We start from the raw sequence: 20,681 nt of genomic DNA on the forward strand, positions 1-20,681 counted from the left end.
TGCCAAGATTAAGGAAGGCATTTTTGTTGGACCACAAATCAAACAGGTCATCAACGACCGGCAATTTGAAGAACTCTAGTGGGACCAGAGAAAATCGCATGGAAGGCATTCACGGATGTTGAAAATTTTCTTGACAATTACAGAGCGCCAAACTACATGCAGCTGCTTAACAAGCATACAAAGTCATGAAATGCAACATGTCACTAAAGATTCATTTTCTGCATTCCCATTTGGACTTCCTCCCTGTAAATCTTGGCACTATCAGTAACAAGCATAGTTGAAGTTTTCACCAGGACATTGCGCAGCTGGAATCCAACAATGTTGGCTGATTATAGTTGGACTCTTAAGTGAGAAGCCTCAGACACTGAGTACAAATGAAAATCATCAACAAAACATTTTTTGCTTGGTTGAACTTCTGCAAATCATCAGCACCATTATGCAATTAAATGCATTATATTCAATAAAAGTTAATTTCTTTCTCCAAATCCCTACGTGATACAAGTAGTTTGAAATTATATTTGCATTCACCTTCAAGCAGTCTACATTGATCGAAAACAATTTCTGAGGGAGCAACACATTTGAAAAAAATTAGCTGTCCCATGTTATAGATGTATACTGAATGAATTGAGCAGTATTTCAAAGCAAATTAAATAGCCAAAGAAAAGTGAGTGCCTGTGTTACTGAGTGCAATAGGTGGAAAAGCATACAGTTTGCTTAGAAATTTCACTGCTCCAACCAATCCAGCTAAAATAAACTTTGCTGAAATCATGAAAGTAATGCAGGAACATTTAGAACCAGAACTATTGTTGATTGCAGAATGCTTTAGGTTACAAAAGTGGAATCAAAAGAAAGGGGAGTCCACTTTAGTTTATTTGGCTGAATTTAAGAAATTTTCTGAGCATTGTTGGTTCAGTGATAAGCTTACTGATGCACTAAGAGATTGTTTAGTTTGTGAATTCTTAACAAGACGACATTCAAAAATGGCTCCCAACAGAAGCACAACTCACATTTAAAAGGTACAGTTGAAGGCAATGTATTAAATGAAACAGAAGCCAGAGATGCAAGAGAATTGCAGTCAGGAATGAAATTGAGTGTGAACAAAATTGCAGTGTCAAAACAGGAACCTACCTGACCAAGCAAGCTGTGTTACTGTTGTGGCAGGGGATCACATACACAAGACCAAGCAAGTTTAAAGGTGAAACATGCAGAAAATGCAACAAAGTTGGACACATACAAAGAGCATGCAGGGCTGACAAAGCATGGCTTGCACAGGGAAGAGAAAAAGTTAAAAAAAATCAAGTTGCAGTTTCTAAAAGAACACTAATCTGCATGCTGTTGATGACAAGGCTGATAATGATGAGAGTGACATAGGACTGAGTAGCCTTGAGATTTACAATATGAAAACTAACAATAAATAACCAATATGGCTTACACCAGAAGTGAATGGCAAATTAATTAAAATGGAATTGGGAGTCCTTGTCTATAGGTTAACTTGCAAATCAAGTCAGTGGTGAAGAAGGCAAAAGCCATGTTAGCATATATTTCAAAAGGTCTAGAATACAGAGCAAAGATGTGATGCTGAGGCTTTATAAGACACTGGTGAGGCATCACCTTGAGTATTGTGAACAGTTTTGGGCCCCTCATCTTTGAAAAGGTGTGTTGGCATTGGAGAAGGTCCAGAGGAGGTTCGAAAGGATGATTCCAGGAATGAAAGGTTTATCATACGAGGAATATTTGATGGCTCTGTGTCTGTGCTCCATAAGACCATAAGGTTTAGGACCAGAAGTAGTCCATTCGGTGATGGGCTGATCCACTTCATCCAGTCATCCCCAATCCCCTGCTTTCATCCCCATACCCTTTGTTGCTCTGGCTAATCAACAACCTATCTATTTCTGCCTTAAATACATCCAATGACTTGGCTTCACAGCCGCTCATGGCAACAAATTCCACAGATTTACCACACTCTGACTAGAGTAATTTCTCTGCATCTCAGTTCTAAAAGGATGTCTTTCAATCCTGAAGTCGTGCCTTCTTGCCCTACCATGGGAAATAACTTTGCCATATCTAATCTGTTTGGGGCTTTTAACATTTGGAATGTTTCTATGAGATTCCCCCCTCACTCTCCTGAACTCCAGGGAATACAACCCATGAGCTGCCAGATGTTCCTCATATGGTAACCTTCTCATTCCTGGAATCATTCTTGTGAATCTTCTCTGAACCCTCTCCAATGTCAGTATATCCTTTCTAAAATAAGGAGCCCAAAACTGCACACAATAATAAGGAGCCCAAAACTGCACACTGCACTACTCGCTGGATTTCAGAAGGATGAGGGGGGATCTCATTGAAACCTTTCGAATGTTGAAAGGCCTCGACAGAGTAGATGCGGAAAAGATGTTTCCCATGGTGGGAGAGTCCAGGACAAGAGGGCACAGCCTCTGGATAAAGGGGCGCCCTTTCAAAACAGCGATGCAGAGGAATTTCTTTCGCCAAAGGGTGGTGAATTTGTGGAATTTGTTGCCACGTGCAGCTGTGGAGGTCAGGTCGTTGGGTGTATTTAAGGCAGAGATTGCTATGTTCTTGATTGGACACGGCATCAAAAGTTACAGGGAACCGGGGTTGAGTTGGGGGGGGGGGGAGGTAGAAAAGGATCAGCCATGATTGAATGGTGGAGCAGACTTGATGGGCCAGATGGCCTAATTCTGTACCTATGTCTTATGGTCTTATGGAATTAGACACTGGCTCAGCTGTTTCAGTCATTCCACAAAATGGGTTTGAATGGCATTTCAAAGATACTGTACTGAAACCTGCAGATATCCATCTAAGGAAATATAACTCCAGTGGGAATAGCATTTGCAACAGTGAAATACACCAACGAACAAGCCACATTGGGCTTGTATGTGGTAAAAACAGGAGTGTCAGCATTATAAAGTGTTGATTGGCTGAGACAACTACAGCGTGATTGAAGATCATTCAGCAATTTGCATGCTATATTCCATGCAGTAGATTGAACTGAATGCAAATTAAGAAAGATACTGGATGATGCCACAGAAGTGTTGAAGGACACCAATGAAAAATTCAAATATATCAAGGGTAAAATAGAGTTAATTAAAAATGCCACACCCATGTTTTACAAGGCCTGTCCAGTTCCTCATACCATCTGTGATAAAATAGCCACTATTTGTGACTCACCTGATATACTTGGCATTACCCACGTGAATGAGATACACAAGTTATCACTATATGCAGATGATTTATTACTATATATCTCCAACCCTGAGAAATCCATTCTAGCAGTAATATCCCTGCTTGTTGAGATTAGTAACTTTTCTGGCTACAAACTGAACCTTAGTAAGAGTGAACTCTTCCCATTAAATATGCAGGTTCCAATTTATAGACTTTCACCATTCAGATTGATTACTGACTCTCTGGGTGTTAAAATCACTAAGAAGCATAAGGACCTACTTAAGCTCAATTTTTTACCGTTAATTAATCAGGTTAAACAATTGTTTACTAAATGGTCCCCATTGTCTTTATTACTGATCGGCCGAATCAATGCTATTAAAATGATTATTCTACCTAAATTTTTATATCTATTTCAAGCGGTACTAAGTTTTATTCCTAAATCCTTTTTTGATACTGTTGATTCTAAAAATTTCCTCATATATATGGCAGAATAAAAATCCTAGACTAAGTAAAAAATACTTACAAAAATCCAAAAAAGACGGTAGTTTGGCATTGCCGAATTTAGGATCTTATTACTGGGTAATTAATATTCAATATTTAATATTTTGGACACAAGATTAAGATATAATTCCAGGTCCACAATGGGTAAACCTTGAATGTAATTCTGTACAAGGGTCCGCATTGGTTTCTATTTTGGGAACTTTGCTTCCCTTTGTTTTCTCTAAATAGAATAAACAAATGGTTAATCGAATAATTAAGTATACATTACGAATATGGTTTCAATTTTGTAAATTTTTTGGTTTGAACAAATTTATTTTATCAAGCCCTATTATATCTAATTTCTTTTTCTAACCCTCTGTTATTGAAAATAAAGAGTATGTTTCTGTGATTTATTCTTGGATAACTGTTTCATATCTTTTGAACAGTTGTCTAATAAATATAATTTGCCCAGATCCCTTTTTTTTAGATATTTACAAATAAGAAACTTTTTAAATACTACGCTACCTACCTTTCTGACTTCATACCCAACTGATATCATGGAAAAAATTTAGGTTTAAATCCTTATCAGTAGGGTTTAATACCACTATTTATGATATATTTATGAAAATGCAGTCAGGTATATCTGATAACATTAAGAATGAATGGGAAAGGGAACTTCAACTTCACTTACCTATAGAGAAATGGGAGAAAATTTTTCAATTAGTTAACTTTTCCTCTATATGTGCTAAACATATGCTGATACAACTTAAGGTAGTGCATAGGGCCCATATGTCTAAAGATAAACTAGCTCGTTTTTACTCCCATATAAATCCTGTTTGTGACAGGTGTCATTCTGAGGTAGCTTCTTTGACTCATATGTTCTGGTCTTGCCCTCTTTTGAAAAAATTTTGTAAAGATATTTTTGATATTATTTCAACAGTTTTGCGTATTGATTTACAACCTCATCCTATTACTGCAATTCTTGGCTAAGTTCTTTCTCCTCTTCAGCTTGTTGGATGATTGTGTTTGTTACATTAATGGCTAGAAGATCAATTTTATTGAATTGGAAAGTGATAATACATTTCAATGGTTTTCCCAAACTATATCATGTTTAAATTTAGAAAAAATCAGAAGTGTCACTTTTGATCCTTCAGTTAAATTTGAGGAGACTTGGAGGCCATTTATTCAACACTTTCATATGATGTAGCTTGACCTTTTCCGAATCCTTTTTATTAACCTAGAATATATGGATAGAGGAGTGGAGTTAACAACATTAATGATTGTATTCGATGTAATATAATAGCCCAGTATTGTTCTGTTTTGTTTAGATCAGTTTTTGGTTCAGTCTAGTTTATTTTTTTTTTAACTTTGGGGTTTTTTTAATTGATATTTTTTCATTTTTCTTTTTATCATGGTTGATTATATTAAGAGTTTGGGTTTAGGTTCCTGCCAAACTTGGCTACAGCACTTCATCCTTTGAACTCATTACTACAGATCAGGAAGAAATGGCAATTGACAAAGAAATGTGAAGTAGATGTACAAAAGGCAAAGAAAATGGTGATATCTGACACTGTGCTCGCATATTATGATCCATATTGTCCAATGATGCTTATCACCTTATCGTATATGTGCAGTCATGTCACATGTTATGAATGATGGAAGTGAATGCCCCAAAGCCTTTGCTTCACATTCCCTTACTGCTGCACAGAAGACTTAAGCACAGGTTGACAGAGAGGCATTGAGTCTGGTTTGGGGTGTAAAATGTTTTGGCCAGTACTTGTATAGGAGAGGGTTTACCCTCACTACTGGTCATTGGTCACTAATGTCCATATTCAATCCACAGAAGAATATTCCACTAACGACAGTAGCAAGAGTGCAGAGGTGAGCTCTGTTTCTTGGAGGAAACAGTTACAAGGGTGAATTCAAGAAGACAGCTTATCATGGAAATGCTAATAGATTGTCCTGTTTACCTTTTGAAAAGGAAATAACTGAAAAATTTATAAAAAGTGACACTTCTCTTAAAGATCACTGAAGATGTGTCCAGAAGCATCAATAGATGTATGTACATAGTTAACGTAAATTGAAAGTCTCCCTATTATAGATGAGATGATCCAAAGGCAACCTAAAAAGAGGAGCTTAAGGTAAAAGAACTCTTAGGGCAAAGTAATCATAATATGATTGAACTCACCCAGAAATTTGAGAAGGAGAAGCTAAAGTCAGATGCATCAATATTATAGTAGAGTAAAGAGAATTACAGAGGTTTGAGAGAAGAGTTGGCCAGAATTGATTGGAAAAGAACACTGGCAGGGATGACAGCAGAGCAGCAATTGCTGGAATTTCAGAAAGCAATTCAGAAGGCAATGGATATATTCGTCACAAAGTGGAAGAAGTCTAAAGGCTACTGTGGTTAACAAGAGAAGTCAAAGCCAACATAAAAGCCAAAGAGAGGGCATATAATAGCACAAAATTAGTGGGAAATTAGAGAATTAGAATTAGCTTTTGAAAGCCAACAGTAGGCAACTTAAAACATCTCTAAGAAGGTAAAGATAGAATATGAAGTAAGCTAGCCAATAATACTAAAGAGGATGCCAGAAGTTTCTTCAGATACATAAAGAGGCATGAGTGGATATCAAACCACTGGAAAATGATGCTGGAGTAGCCGTAATGTGGGGCAGTGAAATGGTGGATGAAATGAATAAATATTTTACATCAGTCTTCGTGGTGGAAGACGCTAGCAGTATGTTGGAAGTTCCAGGTGTCAGGAATCAAGAAGTGTATGAATTTACCATTACTAGGGAGAAGATTCTTGGGAAACTAGAAGTTCTGAGGTAGTTAGGTCACCTGGACCAGGTGGTGAATACCCCAGGGTTCTGAATGAGGTTGCTGAAGAGATTGTAGAGGCATTAGTAACGATCTTTCAAGAATCACTAGATTCTGGAATGGTTCTGGAAGACTGGAAAACTTCAAATGTCTCTCCACTTTTCAAGAAGGGAGAGATGCAGAAGAAAGGAAATTATAGGCTAGTTAGACCTCTGTGCTTGGGGAGGTGCTGGAGTTGATTGTTAAGGATGGGTAAAGAAATGGCTGATGGAATGCAATGTCGGGAAATATATGGTCATGCACTTCGGTAGAAGAAATGAAAGGGTTGATTATTTTCTAAATAGAGAGAAGATACAAGAATTTGAAGCACAAAGGGACTAGAGAGTTGTTGTGCAGGATTCCCTAAATTCATTTACAGTTTGAGTCTGTGGTGTGGAAGGCAAATGCAATGTTAGCATTCATTTCAAGTGGACTAGATTATAAAAGCAAGGATGTAATGTTGAGACTTCATAAAGCACTGAGCTTCAAAATGGCAGCAGTGGAATGAAATTGGTATTGTTGACTCCCAAGTTTTATAAACTGACTACATGTAACAGAAAAGTATTATAGTGTTGATGACCCAGTACTCAAATTAGATTTCTTTGATTTGATAATTTCCCCAAAAACATTGTAAAATCACCACAGCTCAATTATTACCAAGCCTTTCAATAATAAAGATGGCCTAACAGTATTCTGTTATTAAATCCATATTTTATTGATCATATTAAGTTTTGAGTCTAAATATTCACAAGGTAATAAAAATATTAGATAAAAACATAAGGTGCACACTTTTAACTGGCCACTTATAATGCAGCCCCTCTTTTTTTTTTTCTCCTATTGAATTGCTTGGGGAAAAATTACCCAGATATAGAAAATACAGTTCTCCAAAAAAACAACAGAACTACTTGAGGTCTCTTGACACACCTGTTATTCATTGCAGTTTTATTTATTCATGGCATGGGTGTGGATATCATTATCAATACCACCATTAATATCTCATCCATGTTTACCCAAACGGAGGAGGCAGTTACAGTAGATATAAAGTTCAACCAAACCCTTCCAGTACAGCTACACCATTGGCATAGTTATAGTTGGGCAGAATGGCCTCCTCCTATACCATAAATTTCAATGGTTCTGTGAAAAGCACCACGTAACCATTAATGTAAAGACATTACCGCTGTTTAATGTACACATAAAGCAGAACTGACAGAAGTTTTTGTAGGGGAACACTTGCATCTATCGATCACAATGCCATTAGTTTGAAAGTAAATATCGGTAAAGATAAGCCTGGTCCATAAATTGAGATTGTAAATTGGTGAAAGGGCAATTTTGATGGCATCAGAAAGGATTTGGCCAGTGTGTTTTGGGACAGGTGTTTTCTGGCAAAAGTGTATTTGGTAAGTATGATGCCTCCGAAAGTGAAATTTTGAGAGTACAAATCTTGTATGTGCCTGTCAGAATAAAAGGTAAGGACAACAGGAGTGGGGAACCTTGGCTTTCAAGAGATACTGAGACACTATTTAAGAAAAAAAAGGATGTGCATAGCAGATATAGACAGGAAGGAACAAATGAGATGCTTATGGAGTATAAGAAATGCAAGATAAAATTAAGAAAGAAAGAAATCAGGAGGGCTAAAGAAGGCATGAGGTTGTCTTGCAGACAAGATGAAGGAGAATCCTAAAGGATTCTACAGGAATATTAAGAGCAAAAGCATCGCAAAAGACAAAATTGGTCCTCTGGAAGAACAGAATGGTAATCCATGTGTGGAGCCAAAAGAGATGTGGGAGAATCTTAAATAAATTGTTTAGGCCTGTATGTACACAGTAGATGGGCGGAGTCTGCAGAAGTGAGACAAAGCTGCATCAACTTCATGGACCCCATACAGATTACAGAGGAAGAGGTGTTTGCTGTCCTGGATGAATCCCCAGAGCCTGATGAAGTGTTTGCATGGAGCCTATGGGAGGTAAGTGCAGAAATTACCAGGGTCCTAGCGGAGATATTTAAGTCAGCCTTAGTGACAGGTGAGGTACCAGAGAAATGGAAGATAGCCAATGTTGTTCCACTGTTCAAGAAAGGCTCTGAAAATAAACCAGGAAATAATAAGCCAGTGAGCCTGACATCAGTAGTGGGAAAGTTATTGTAAGGCACTCTGAAAGACTGGATATATAAGTGTTTGGATAGACATGGCCTGATTAAGGATAGTCAGCATGGCTTTGTGTGTGGAAGGTCATATATAACCAATCTTAGAGAGTTTTTTGAGGAAATTACCAGGAAAGTTAATGAAGGCAAGGTAGTGTATATTGTCTACATGGACTTTAGTAAGGCATTTGACATGATCCCGTATGGAAGGTTAATAAAGAAGGTTCAGTCACTTAGCATTCAAGATGATGGAGTAAATTGGATTATATATTGGCTCTGTGGGAGAAGCCAGAGAGTGGTAGTGGATGGTTGCCTCACTGACTGGAGGCCTGTGTCTAGTGGTGTTCCGCAGGGGCTGGTGCTGGGTCCATTGTTGTTTGTCATCTATAGCAATGATCTGGATGATAATGTGGCAAACTGGATCAGCAAATTTATGGATGACATCAAAATTGGGGGTGTAATGGACAGCGAGAAAGGCTATCATGTCTTGCAGTGGGATCTGGACCAGCTGGAAAAAAATGGGCTGAAAAATGGCAGATGGAATTTAATGTAGACAATTGCGAGGCGTTGCACCAACAAGGGTAAATCTTACACAGTGAATGGTAGGGCACAGAGGAGTTTGGTAGAACAAAGGGATCTGGGAATACAGGTTCATCATCCATTGAAAGTGGGGTCACAGGCAGATAGGGTCATGAAGAAAGCTTTTGGCTCATTGGCCTTCATAAATCGAATACTGGATACAGAAGATAGGTTGTTATGATGAAGCTGCATAAGGCAATGGTAGGGCCTAATTTGGACTATTGTGTGTGGTTTTGGTCACCTGCCTACAGGAACAATGTAAATAAGGTTGAAAGAGTACAGGGAAAATTTACAAAGATGTTGGCGTGTCTAGGTGATCTGACATAAAGGAAGATTGAATAGGTTAGGACTTTATTCCTTGGAACGTGGTAGATTAAGAGAAGATTTGATAGAGATATAAAAAATTATGAGGGGTATAGATTGGGTAATTTTTTTTCCCACTGTGCTTGGGTGGAACAACAATAAGAGGTCATGAGTTAAGGGTGAAAGGTGAAATGTTTAAGGGGAACATGAGGGGAAGCCCCTTCTCTCAGAAGTTCATAAGAGTGTGGAACAAGCTGCTAGTACAAGTGGTGCATGCGAGCTCAATTTCAAAGTTTAAGAGAAGTTTAGATAGGTACGTGGATGGATGGTAGAGGTATGGAGAGCTATGGTTGTAGTGCAGGTTGATGGGAGTAGGCAGTTTAAATAGTTCGGCACAGTCTTTGGGCTTGTTTCTGTGCGGAACTTTTCTATAGCTATGACTCTATAATTGCAGATCCACCTATGTGGTTGGGAGGTCAGACTGAATAAGAATGGTAGATTTCCTTCACTTGGCAGTTGTTTTTATTGGTTGTTTGGCTTTGAGCATCCTTTAGCAGTAAGTCTGAATGGTTGAGTACTGTAGGTATCAAGTCTAGGCCATGGGCCAGATCCATTGTGATTCAACCCAGTGCTCTTTTATCCTCTTAAATAATTGTACAGGATAATTAGTTTCTGGATGACTTTTTATTCTGTACATTTGACTAATTTGTCTTTAATCATAGATTAATTGACTTTGAATGATAAATCGACATTGAAAAGCTGATGGAAGACACTCAGGTTGACAGCAGAATCTGTGCAATGAGAAACAGATGTTTAATGTTACTGACATTAGAACATTTCCAGTTTCTTCTATGATTTAACTATCATTTTAGAGTACCTGTAAGCTTTAGAGCCCAATGAAGCAGTGGAGGATACCTCAGTAAATATATTTAAGACAGGGTTGGATAGATTTTTGCATAGCAGGGAAATTAAGGGTTATGGGGAAAAGGCAGGTAGGTGGAGCTGAGCCCATGGCCAGATCAGCCATGATCTTATTGAATGACGGAGCAGGCTCACTGGGCTTGATGGCCTACTCCTGCTCCTACTTCTTGTAATTGTTGCAAAATTTGAGTTATGTAAATAAGTGTGCAGGGAGGCAAAAGACTGTAACTGTCACTAATAACCCCACCATCTAGTTTCATTCTTGAGCCTCTGGCATAGAAAATTCCATTGCAGCCTGCAAGAGCAGTGTAGCTGATCTGACCTGAGGGATGGTAGAGAGTTTCTGCTAAGGTTCTTCCAATCTCTCACCACAACCATTATTGAATACTGAGGAAAACCCTTCACATTCCTGCTTTTTGATATGTATGCTGTTTTTCTACATGCTCTAGTAATCATCTTTTGAGTTTACTGAAAGAAGCTTGTGCAATTCTCTGCTTGAATTCATTGTGAAGTTGGCTTCATGCTTTTCTGTGATAAGCGGTTATATTCTACAAATGGAAATTAATGCTCAAAGAATGCACAGACACTGCAAGAGACAAGTAGTGCTCTCAGTCACACAGAATGGGAGTGACACTAATGTAGCAAACTATCCCATTGTATTTTACTGGAATGCTATCACATAAAACGTGATGCCAAACGTGATGTAAGAGCAATCAAAAGGTCAAAGAACACGCATCAAAGTTGCTGGTGAACACAGCAGGCCAAGCAGCATCTCTAGGAAGAGGTACAGTCGATGTTTCAGGCCGAGACCCTTCGTCAGGACTAACTGAAGGAAGAGTTAGTAAGAGATTTGAAAGTGGGAGGGGGAGGGGGAGATCCAAAATGATAGGAGAAGACCTAAGGGGGAAGGATGGAGCCAAGAGCTGGACAAGTGATTGGCAAAGGGGATATGAGAGGATCATGGGACAGGAGGTCCGGGGAGAAAGACAAGTGGGAGGGGGGAACCAGAGGATGGGCAAGGGGTATAGTCAGAGGGACAGAGGGAGAAAAAGGAGAGTGAGAGAAAGAATGCGTGTATAAAAATAAATAACGGATGGGGTACGAGGGGGAGGTGGGGCATTAGTGGAAGGTAGCGAAGTCAATGTTCATGCCATCAGGTTGGAGGCTACCCAGACGGAATATAAGGTGTTGTTCCTCCAACCTGAGTGTGGCTTCATCTTTACAGTAGAGGAGGCCGTGGATAGACATGTCAGAATGGGAATGGGATGTGGAATTAAAATGTGTGGCCACTGGGAGATTCTGCTTTCTCTGGCGGACAGAGCATAGGTGTTCAGCAAAGCGGTCTCCCAGTCTGCGTCGGGTCTCGCCAATATATAGAAGGCCACATCAGGAGCACTGGATGCAGTATATCACCCCAGTCGACTCACAGGTGAAGTGTTGCCTCACCTGGAAGGGCTGTTTGGGGCCCTGAATAGTGGTAAGGGAGGAAGTGTAAGGGCATGTGTAGCACTTGTTCTGCTTACAAGGATAAGTGCCAGGAGGGAGATCAGTGGGGAGGGATGGGGGGACGAATGGACAAGGAAGTCGTGTAGGGAGCGATCCCTGTGGAAAGCAGAGAGGGGAGGGGAGGGAAAGATGTGCTTAGTGGTGGGATCCCTTTGGAGGTGGCGGAAGTTATGGAGAATAATATGTTGGACCCGGAGGCTGGTGGGGTGGTAGGTGAGGACCAGGGGAACCCTATTCCTAGTGGGGTGGCGGGAGGATGGAGTGAGAGCAGATGTGCGTGAAATGGGGGTGATGCGTTTGAGAGCAGAGTTGATGGTGGAGGAAGGGAAGCCCCTTTCTTTAAAAAAGGAGGACATCTCCCTCGTCCTGGAATGGAATGCCTCATCCTGAGAGCAGATGCGGTGGAGACGGAGGAATTGCGAGAAGGGGATGGCATTTTTGCAAGAGACTGGGTGAGAAGTGGAATAATCCAGATAGCTGTGAGAGTCAGTAGGCTTATAGTAGACATCAGTGGATAAGCTGTCTCCAGAGATAGAGACAGAAAGATCTAGAAAGGGGAGGGAGGTGTCGGAAATGGACCAGGTAAACTTGAGGGCAGGGTGAAAGTTGGAGGCAAAGTTAATGAAGTCAACGAGCTCAGCATGCGTGCAGGAAGCAGCACCAATGCAGTCGTTGATGTAGCGAAGGAAAAGTGGGGGACAGATACCAGAATAGGCACGGAACAAAGAAGTGTTTTTTATGGAGTAAGTTAAAAGAGGTGATAGGAGAGTTGGTGTTACACATAAAGTAATACATACCCACAGCATGGACACTGACTATTCAACTCAGCAGGTCTGTGCTCCATGGGAACCTTCCCTTTTCCTTTGCCTTTGTCCAACTCTCAGTGTAATTTCAGTTCCTTTCTCTCTTATGTGTTTGCCTACGTTCCCAACTATTGCGTCTGCAGATTAATGCTTTTTTAAGTATCCCTGTGGAGTCACATGACATAAATAACATATGGTATGTTTAGTATGGGAATAATTAGAGACCATAGAAAGAACTGCTTCCTCATAACTGAGTCTGGAATCTCAGTCAGTGTGTATCGAAGTGATGGATTGTTAATGCTGACTTCATTACGAAACAGAATCCTGGTGCTCATTTCCCATATGTTAAGCTGAGAATTTGTCTTTGTTAGGCAACTGTGATAATAGTGAATTCATAAATCCTTTAACAGAAATAGCACATCTGTTGCTGTTTATTTCCACAATGTGCTGTGCAATAAATAGGAGGAATTATGAAATGAGCAAAAAAACTTAATTACCTTAACTGCATTTTTCGGGTGAGGATATGTTTTTGAAGGTTTCCTTAGGTGGGGTTATGATACTTCTCTTCCCAATAAGAAAAGATTTAATGTTGCTGTTTGCTATTTTAGTGTTGGAGGAGAGCAGGTGATACTGTGGTAGTGATAAATCTGACATTGTAGCTTGGGAGTCAGGTCTCACACTGTCTGCCAAGCCACCTTCGCTGGAAGTTCATCTCACTCCATTGAGTCCAAGGTAGGAATAATTCCAACATGGACCGGGATTTATGAGATGATTAAAGTGTATTTTAAACAGTGTTTTTTGAGTCTCCAGGGCACATTATTAACTAGTGACATTTATTTTCCATGTTTAGAGAAGAGATTGTGCTGAAATGGTGTGAAAGGTAGGGTTACACTCAAATCAACAGAATGTCAGCACCTAGCGTAGTATAACCAGGAGACAGATCTTGCAAAATTGTCATGCAGATTAGAACACACACCTGGTATCTCAATCAAACTAATTCTTTTTTCCACCCAAGAGCAACAAGTTAACAGCCTCTGACCCAACAACGGTGTTAGCCACTAAGGATATTCCTATTTGAATTAGATTTCTGGATATTGAGAAAATCTTGGGATCCAGAAACACTGCAGGAAGATGGAGCTGAAGTAGAAGATTAGTGGAGCAAGCTTGAAGTTCAGTGCACTTGCATAACAAAGAACAAAGGGGACCATGGTTCTGGTCTAGTAATTTTCCATGTTGTGCGTTTTACTTAGCAACTTTTTTATTTCCTGTTAAATCATTTCACAGGAGTTTTTTTTAACTGATCAGTCCACCTCACTGAAATTGATGTCGAATCCTTACCTTTGAAGTCTTTACACAAAACACAGAACATAAAGCAGAACAGCATTGTTCAGGCCCTTCAGCCCACGATGCTGTGCCTATGGTGATATGACGTGTAAGAACGTGATTGGAGAGAGTTCTGAGCATGCACAGGGTTGACAGAAAGATCGAGAAACATAGTATTGTAAAAACATTGTGGTTGTTGTTAAATAAAAGTTCTATTTCTTCCAGAAGACGGTTCTTTATTAGTAACCCATGGTACGTATGAATATAAAGAACACAACAGTGCCGACGTTTTAACCTAGTCCAGGATCAATCTAATGCTTCCCACCCACAGAACCCTCCATTTTTCATTCATCTATATGGCTATCTAAGAATTTCTTAAATCTCACTAATGAGTCCATCCCTACCACCACCCTGGCAGGGTGTTCCATGCCCCCACTACTCTCTGCTTAACTAAACTACTGATCCCATACTTTTCTCCAATCACTTTAGAATTATGCCCTCTCGTATTAGCTATTTCTGCTCAGGAATATAGGCACTGACTGTCCACTCTGTCCTTACACTGAGCCATTGTTTTTCATCCCTCTAATAAAGTAACTAGTTTGAATCTGATGTGTTGTAATATCAAGGTGGTTTTGAACACTTTTACCAAATCATTCTTGGGGATTTTTAAATTAGCCATAATTTTCGGCACAATCTACACTGAAATTGAAGATTCTGCCCATATTATAAGTTCATTGAAACTTCATAAAATAATGGAAATATACTGCAAATATTTATTTATTTTATACTACAGAACTAAAATATGTAAATACAAAGATAATTTGAAGAAAATCTAGAAACAGGAAGATCTTTTCATCTTCACAGTGTGCATATAGAGGTTACCAACAAAACTAAGATTAATGGTATGCCTATAAGCACTGTTAATGTATAAAAATAATCCTGTTTAGACAGGAAATTGCTGACTGTAAATTTGGAAATGGTTCCATTGAAAGTAAAAGATAGTGATTCTTGAGTGAAGGTTACAGTCAGTCAATTGTGATTAACTTCAGACACAGTTAAAACATATATTTTTAAATTTCATTCCACTTTCTTTCTGGAAGGACAGAGTGAAAATTGGCAGAATATTTTGTTAACAGAAGAAACAGACAGTCTTTGATGGAACAAATCATCAATGGTCTGTGAAGGAAATTACTTCTATTCCCCAGTCTCTCCATGTAAAACTTGCCTGGAGAATTCTGAGACCGTTTATGGTTTATAGAGACTAGAAGTGTTGGGAACCCACTATTGTGTGGAAAATGAATGACAATGGTGTAGTGCAGGACAGATCAGGGAAAGTCATCGAAGAAATGGTGAGAAAACTTTGAGCTTATTGGAGACCAATAACCAAGTGTTGTGTGGCAACTGAAACAACAGAATATTTGAAGATCAGAAATTCAAGAATTGGAAAATGGAGCATAACAAGTATGATGGCAGCAAAAGGAACACTATACAACCCTGAGATTCTTTTTCTTGCAGGCATACATAGTAAATATAAAGAACACAATAAAATCAATGAAAGACCACACCAAACAGGAGAAACAACTAATGTACAAAAGACAGCAAACTGTGTCATTGGAAAAAAAATAACAAATAACAAGTAAATAAATAAGTAAGCAATAAATATCAAGAACGTGAAATGAAGTTTCCCTGAAAGTAAGACAATCAGTTGTGGGAACAGTTTAGTGATGAGGCGATTGAAGTTATCCCCTTGTGGTTCAAGAGTCTGATGGTTGAGGGACAGTCCCTGAACTTAAGGCTCTTGGACCTCCTTCCTGATGGCAGCAGTGAGAAGAGAGCAGGGCCTGAATGTTAGAGTTACTTGATGACGGATGCTGCTTTTCTATGACAGTGCTCCATGCAGATGCGCAAAGTGGTGAACAGGGCTGTGTGGACTGGGCTGTACCCACTCATTGTTGCTGGCATTTCTGTTCAAGGGCATTGGTGCTTCCATACCAGGCTGTGATGCAACCATTCAATAAACTGTCCACCTCACATCTATAGATGTTTGTCAAAGTCTCAGATAATATTCCAAATCCTAGCAAACTTCTAAGAAAGTAGAGGCACTGTTGTGCTTTCTCCATAATGATACTTGCGTGCTGATGGTGATTGTGGAGGCGATATTGTTGGGGTCTGCAAGTGAGGAAATTGAGGAGCCAGTTGCACAATGGGGTATTGAGGCCCAGGAACTGAAGCTTATTGATTAGGTTTAAGGCAGTGATAGTGTTGAATGCCAAACTGTAGTCAATGAAGAGCATTCTGATGTATGCATCATTGTTGTCCTGATGTTCTGGGGGAGAGTGAAGAGTCAGTATTGACCTGCTGTGATGGTAGACCAATTGGAATGGATCTAAGTCACTTCTCAGGCAGGAGTTGATATGTTTCATTACAAATCCCTCAAAGCACTTCATCACAATGGATGTAAATGCTACTGGATGATAGTCATTGAAACAGATTACCACCCTCTTCTTAGGCATTGAAGCCTGCTTGAGGTACGGAAGTGAGAGGTTAAAGATAACAGCCAGTTGATCAGCATAAGCCTTTAGTACTCAGCTAGGTATCCTGTCTGAGCCAGATGCTTTCTGTGGGTTCACCCTCTTGAAGGATGCTCTCACGTCTTGAAAGATGCAACCACCTCATTGTTGGCCTTGCTTCTGGAGCTTTGTTCTTTAGCCTCTACCTGTATGCAGGTAGGAGGAAGACAGCCAGGTGTTTAGATTTCTCGAAATGTGGCTTAGGCATGGAATGGGAGGCATTTCTAATTATAGAAATGTGTGAGTGTGTTGGAGCCCTTTGTCATGCAGGTTGTATGTTGATAATAATTGGGCAGAGATTTCTTCAAAGAAGCCTGATTGCAATCCCTTTGCCATTTACAGAATGGGCAGCAGTGTGTTCTTACATCATTCTCTGGCATTTAATATTTTACTGAAAGGACTCTTTTTAATGTCCCCAGTTACATTAACAATTGTATTATACAACAGTCTGTTCATCATAACACCACTTTTATTGTGAAGCTTGTAAAAGAATATTGAGACAACCATTAAATCATAGAATCTCCAGAAATTAAGACCATGGTGGGGGCCCTTTGCCTCCTCGGTCTAAACCATTGAAAGCAAAATATTTTTGTTATTGTGAACCTTAGTCTGTAGCACCAATCTGCGGCATTGTAGGTGACAGCACTTCTGGTTCTCACCCAGATATTTTTTGAGGATTTCTGCCTCATTTTTTAGAGAGTAAGTTGCAAACTTACTATTAATATTTAGGTTAAAAACAACTTTACCTGCTATTTAATCCTTCTATCAGTTATGTTTTATTATCATCTGCTAAATCCTGACAAAATAACCTCTTCTGTTAATGCTGCTTTAGTTTTATGCACCTTAGATAAATACCCCCCTCAGTTTCCCCCTCTGTATCCTAGTCAATCTCTCCTATTTGTAACTTTCTACTCCCAGCAACATCTCCTCTTTACCTTCACCAGTTAACCCAACTCTCCCAAGTGTTGAAGCACTGACTATTTCAGTGACTTAGCTCCTTGATGTCTCTCTTCTATCATTCTGTGCCTCAGCTGATAAGGGCAAGTATCAATGATCTCTTAATACCTACCATAGCTACCTAGCCTGCTACCTTCAGGGATCTGACGACATATACTCCAAAATGTCTCTGTTCTCTCAGGCTGTTTAGTACCCCATCATTTCCTAAAAATTCCAGTCCATCCTGTAGTTTTGTTCTGTGTAGACAATGTTGCCCCAGGAATATCAGATACCTGGACAATATGGTGTAAGTTCCCCTGCAATGCTAAAAGAGAAGTGTTTCATGGGAACGACATCATCTTGTGCACTGCTGACCTGGAGACCCCAGCAAGGTTACAAGGATAACAGGAACCAGGAAGTGCTCAGATGAATTTTTATATGTGTTCACTCTGGAAGTAAATTATGTGCTCAATTACAAAATCTTTACAACATATGCAATTGGTAATTAAAATAAAACTGCAGATGCTGGATGTCCTAAATAGTGAAGGAACCTCAATCTGAAATGTTTATTCTCTTATCCTTGCCACAGATGCTGCCTGATCAAATGAGTGATTTGTGTTTTCATTTGTCTCCTCGGCAAATGTATATGTCAGTGCCTTGCCTGTCTTCATGATTTGCACTTCTTTTCTTGGTTAAATACTTGTATGTCCAATTAAACAAGGCATTAAGGAAGAATGCTACAGCTGTATAAAGCCTTAGTTAAGCTGTATTTGGATTACTGTATGCAGTAGTCTTCACTGTGTTATTATGTGTGCATAATAAAGAACTTCAGTTCCCAATGGGCAATGTGAGGGCTCACCTGGAACCAAAAGCTATGATGGTGACCTGCTAATGCGCGCACAGAGTAGAGCAGCAGTTCAGTAATAAAATGTTCTAATGTGAACCCATACCAAGTGTCAGAAGACGATGTGAGATCTAAACATGGGGAGTAAATGAATGCCATACACGATTGATAAAGAGACTGTGTGAGTATGGAAGGTACTAGCAGCAAGTGAGGTTGGATGCCAGTTACGACAGAGAAGCTGGCCAGTGAAGTGAGAGAGAGCGCATTGTTCCCAAAGTTCAGCAGTCACCGGGTTCAAAAGAGATTCAGGTGAGAGGCTGAGAGTTCCTGTCATGGATAAGCTAAGTCCTCCCCCACCTATGCAGTTTGTAGGCAAACTAACTGGTAACTGGGAACACTTCTAAAAGTGATCCAATATATATTTAGCTGCTAACAGAGCAGGAAGGACTGATGTGAAATTGAAAACTTCTATTTTTCTGCATGTAATTGGAAAAGATGATTTGGACATCTATAACAGCTTTCAAGTAATGAGACAGCTTTTACATTGGACACTCTGATGACAAAATTTGAGGGGTACTTTGTCCCAAGTAAAAACGTCGCATTTGAGAGATACAATTTTATTTCCTGTGACCAGGAACGAGGTATTAGTTTCAACCAATACTTAGCTGAGCTTCACACACTGAGTAAGCCCTGCAAATTTGGAGATTTAAGGAACTCACTAGTAGGAGACAGAACAGTTTGTGGAATTCCAGATAATGAACTCAGAGAAAACTGCTGCTTGAAAGAGATTTGACACCGGAAAAGGCTGTGAATATGTATAGATCGGCAGAGACCACACGAGCATAAGCTCTGAAGCTGCATAGGCAGACACAACAGTGCATGCTTTGAAACCAGAGGAGAAGTCCACAAGGCATTTCTCAAAGCAACAGCAAAACAAAGAGGAAGGCTCAAACAGCAAAGGCAGCAAATATGGAGGTAGGCACATTCCAAAGGTGTGTCCTGCTTATGGAAAGTCCTGCAATAATTGTGGGAAGAAGAATCATTTTGCAACATACTGCAGAGCTGGGGCTACCAAGAGAAATGTGCATGCAGGTGATGAGGAAGTGGAGGAATCCTTTGTGGATTCTCTGTAGACTGCTGGTGCTGGTAAAAGAGAATGGATTGTTTCAGTGACTGTGAATAAGACAGTAATTACATCCAAGCTCGACTCTGAAGCCCAGGTGAATCTGTTGTCCATGGATGATTGCAAGACTCTCAAAGTAAAGAGCAAGGTTTACCCAGTGAAGTTAAAAGTGACAGGCCACACTGGAGAGGACGTTCCAGTAAAAGGGGCTGTATTGTGACCTTCAAGCACAAGGGCAGCACATAAAGTCACAGCTACTGATTGTAGAAAAGAGAGTAAATACAGCCAATATTAAGTCTGAGTGCATGTGAAAAGCTCAACCTGGTGAAAAGAATTTTCATTGTGGCTTCACAGACCAAAGATAACCATACAACTCTCATGGAAGAGTGCACAGATGTCTTTGTGGGGCTCAGATGCTTAACTGCTGTACACAAAATTCATGTTGATGAGACAGTGACTCCTGTTGTCAATGCATACGTGAAAGTTTGGTTTCCACTTAGAGACAAACTTAAACAAGGACTAGCTCGCATGGAACAGATGAATGCCACAAAGAAAATTGAAGAACCAACAGATTGGGTGAGCATTGCAGATATGTCTACACCAAAGAGATCTTAATGAGAGAGAGCATTTTAAATTGCCAACATGAGAGAAGATCATGTCCCAGTTTGCAGGTGCCAAGTGGTTTAGCAAGCTCTTTAATACAGACATAGAAGCCTATGTTGACATGATTAACACCTCCATTCCAGTATCTCCTGATAAAATAGATTAGGAAAGCATTAGGGACAGATGAAACAATGAAAGAACTCAAAGATACAATACAGAAAGGATGACCAGCAACTAAGAATGACTGTCCAATGTGTATTCAGAATTAATGGGCACACAGAGTTGAACTGTCAATAGTGGAAGACGTGGTCGTCAAAGGGAACAGGTTTGTGATTCCAGTGTTGCTATGCAAGGAAAGGCTCTAGCAGATACGTGAAGGACATCTTGGTGAGGAAAAGTATAAATGTGGAGCTTGTGAAGAGATGTACTAGCCAAGAATAAACCAAGACATCCGCTAGATGATTGCTTCATGTGAAATATGCTTTATCTACAGACCAAAGCATCAAGCA

The 20,681-nt window shown here is 39.7% G+C and overlaps 1 protein-coding gene across 2 annotated transcripts in view; it reads left to right on the forward strand.

The window, feature by feature from the left end:
• calcr (calcitonin receptor) overlaps positions 1-20,681 on the forward strand; it is a 282,986-nt gene that overhangs the window by 64,637 nt on the left and 197,668 nt on the right. The window lies entirely within an intron of this gene.

The sequence above is a fragment of the Mobula birostris genome, chromosome 3, assembly GCF_030028105.1.
Source record: "Mobula birostris isolate sMobBir1 chromosome 3, sMobBir1.hap1, whole genome shotgun sequence".
Lineage (NCBI taxonomy): Eukaryota > Metazoa > Chordata > Chondrichthyes > Myliobatiformes > Myliobatidae > Mobula > Mobula birostris.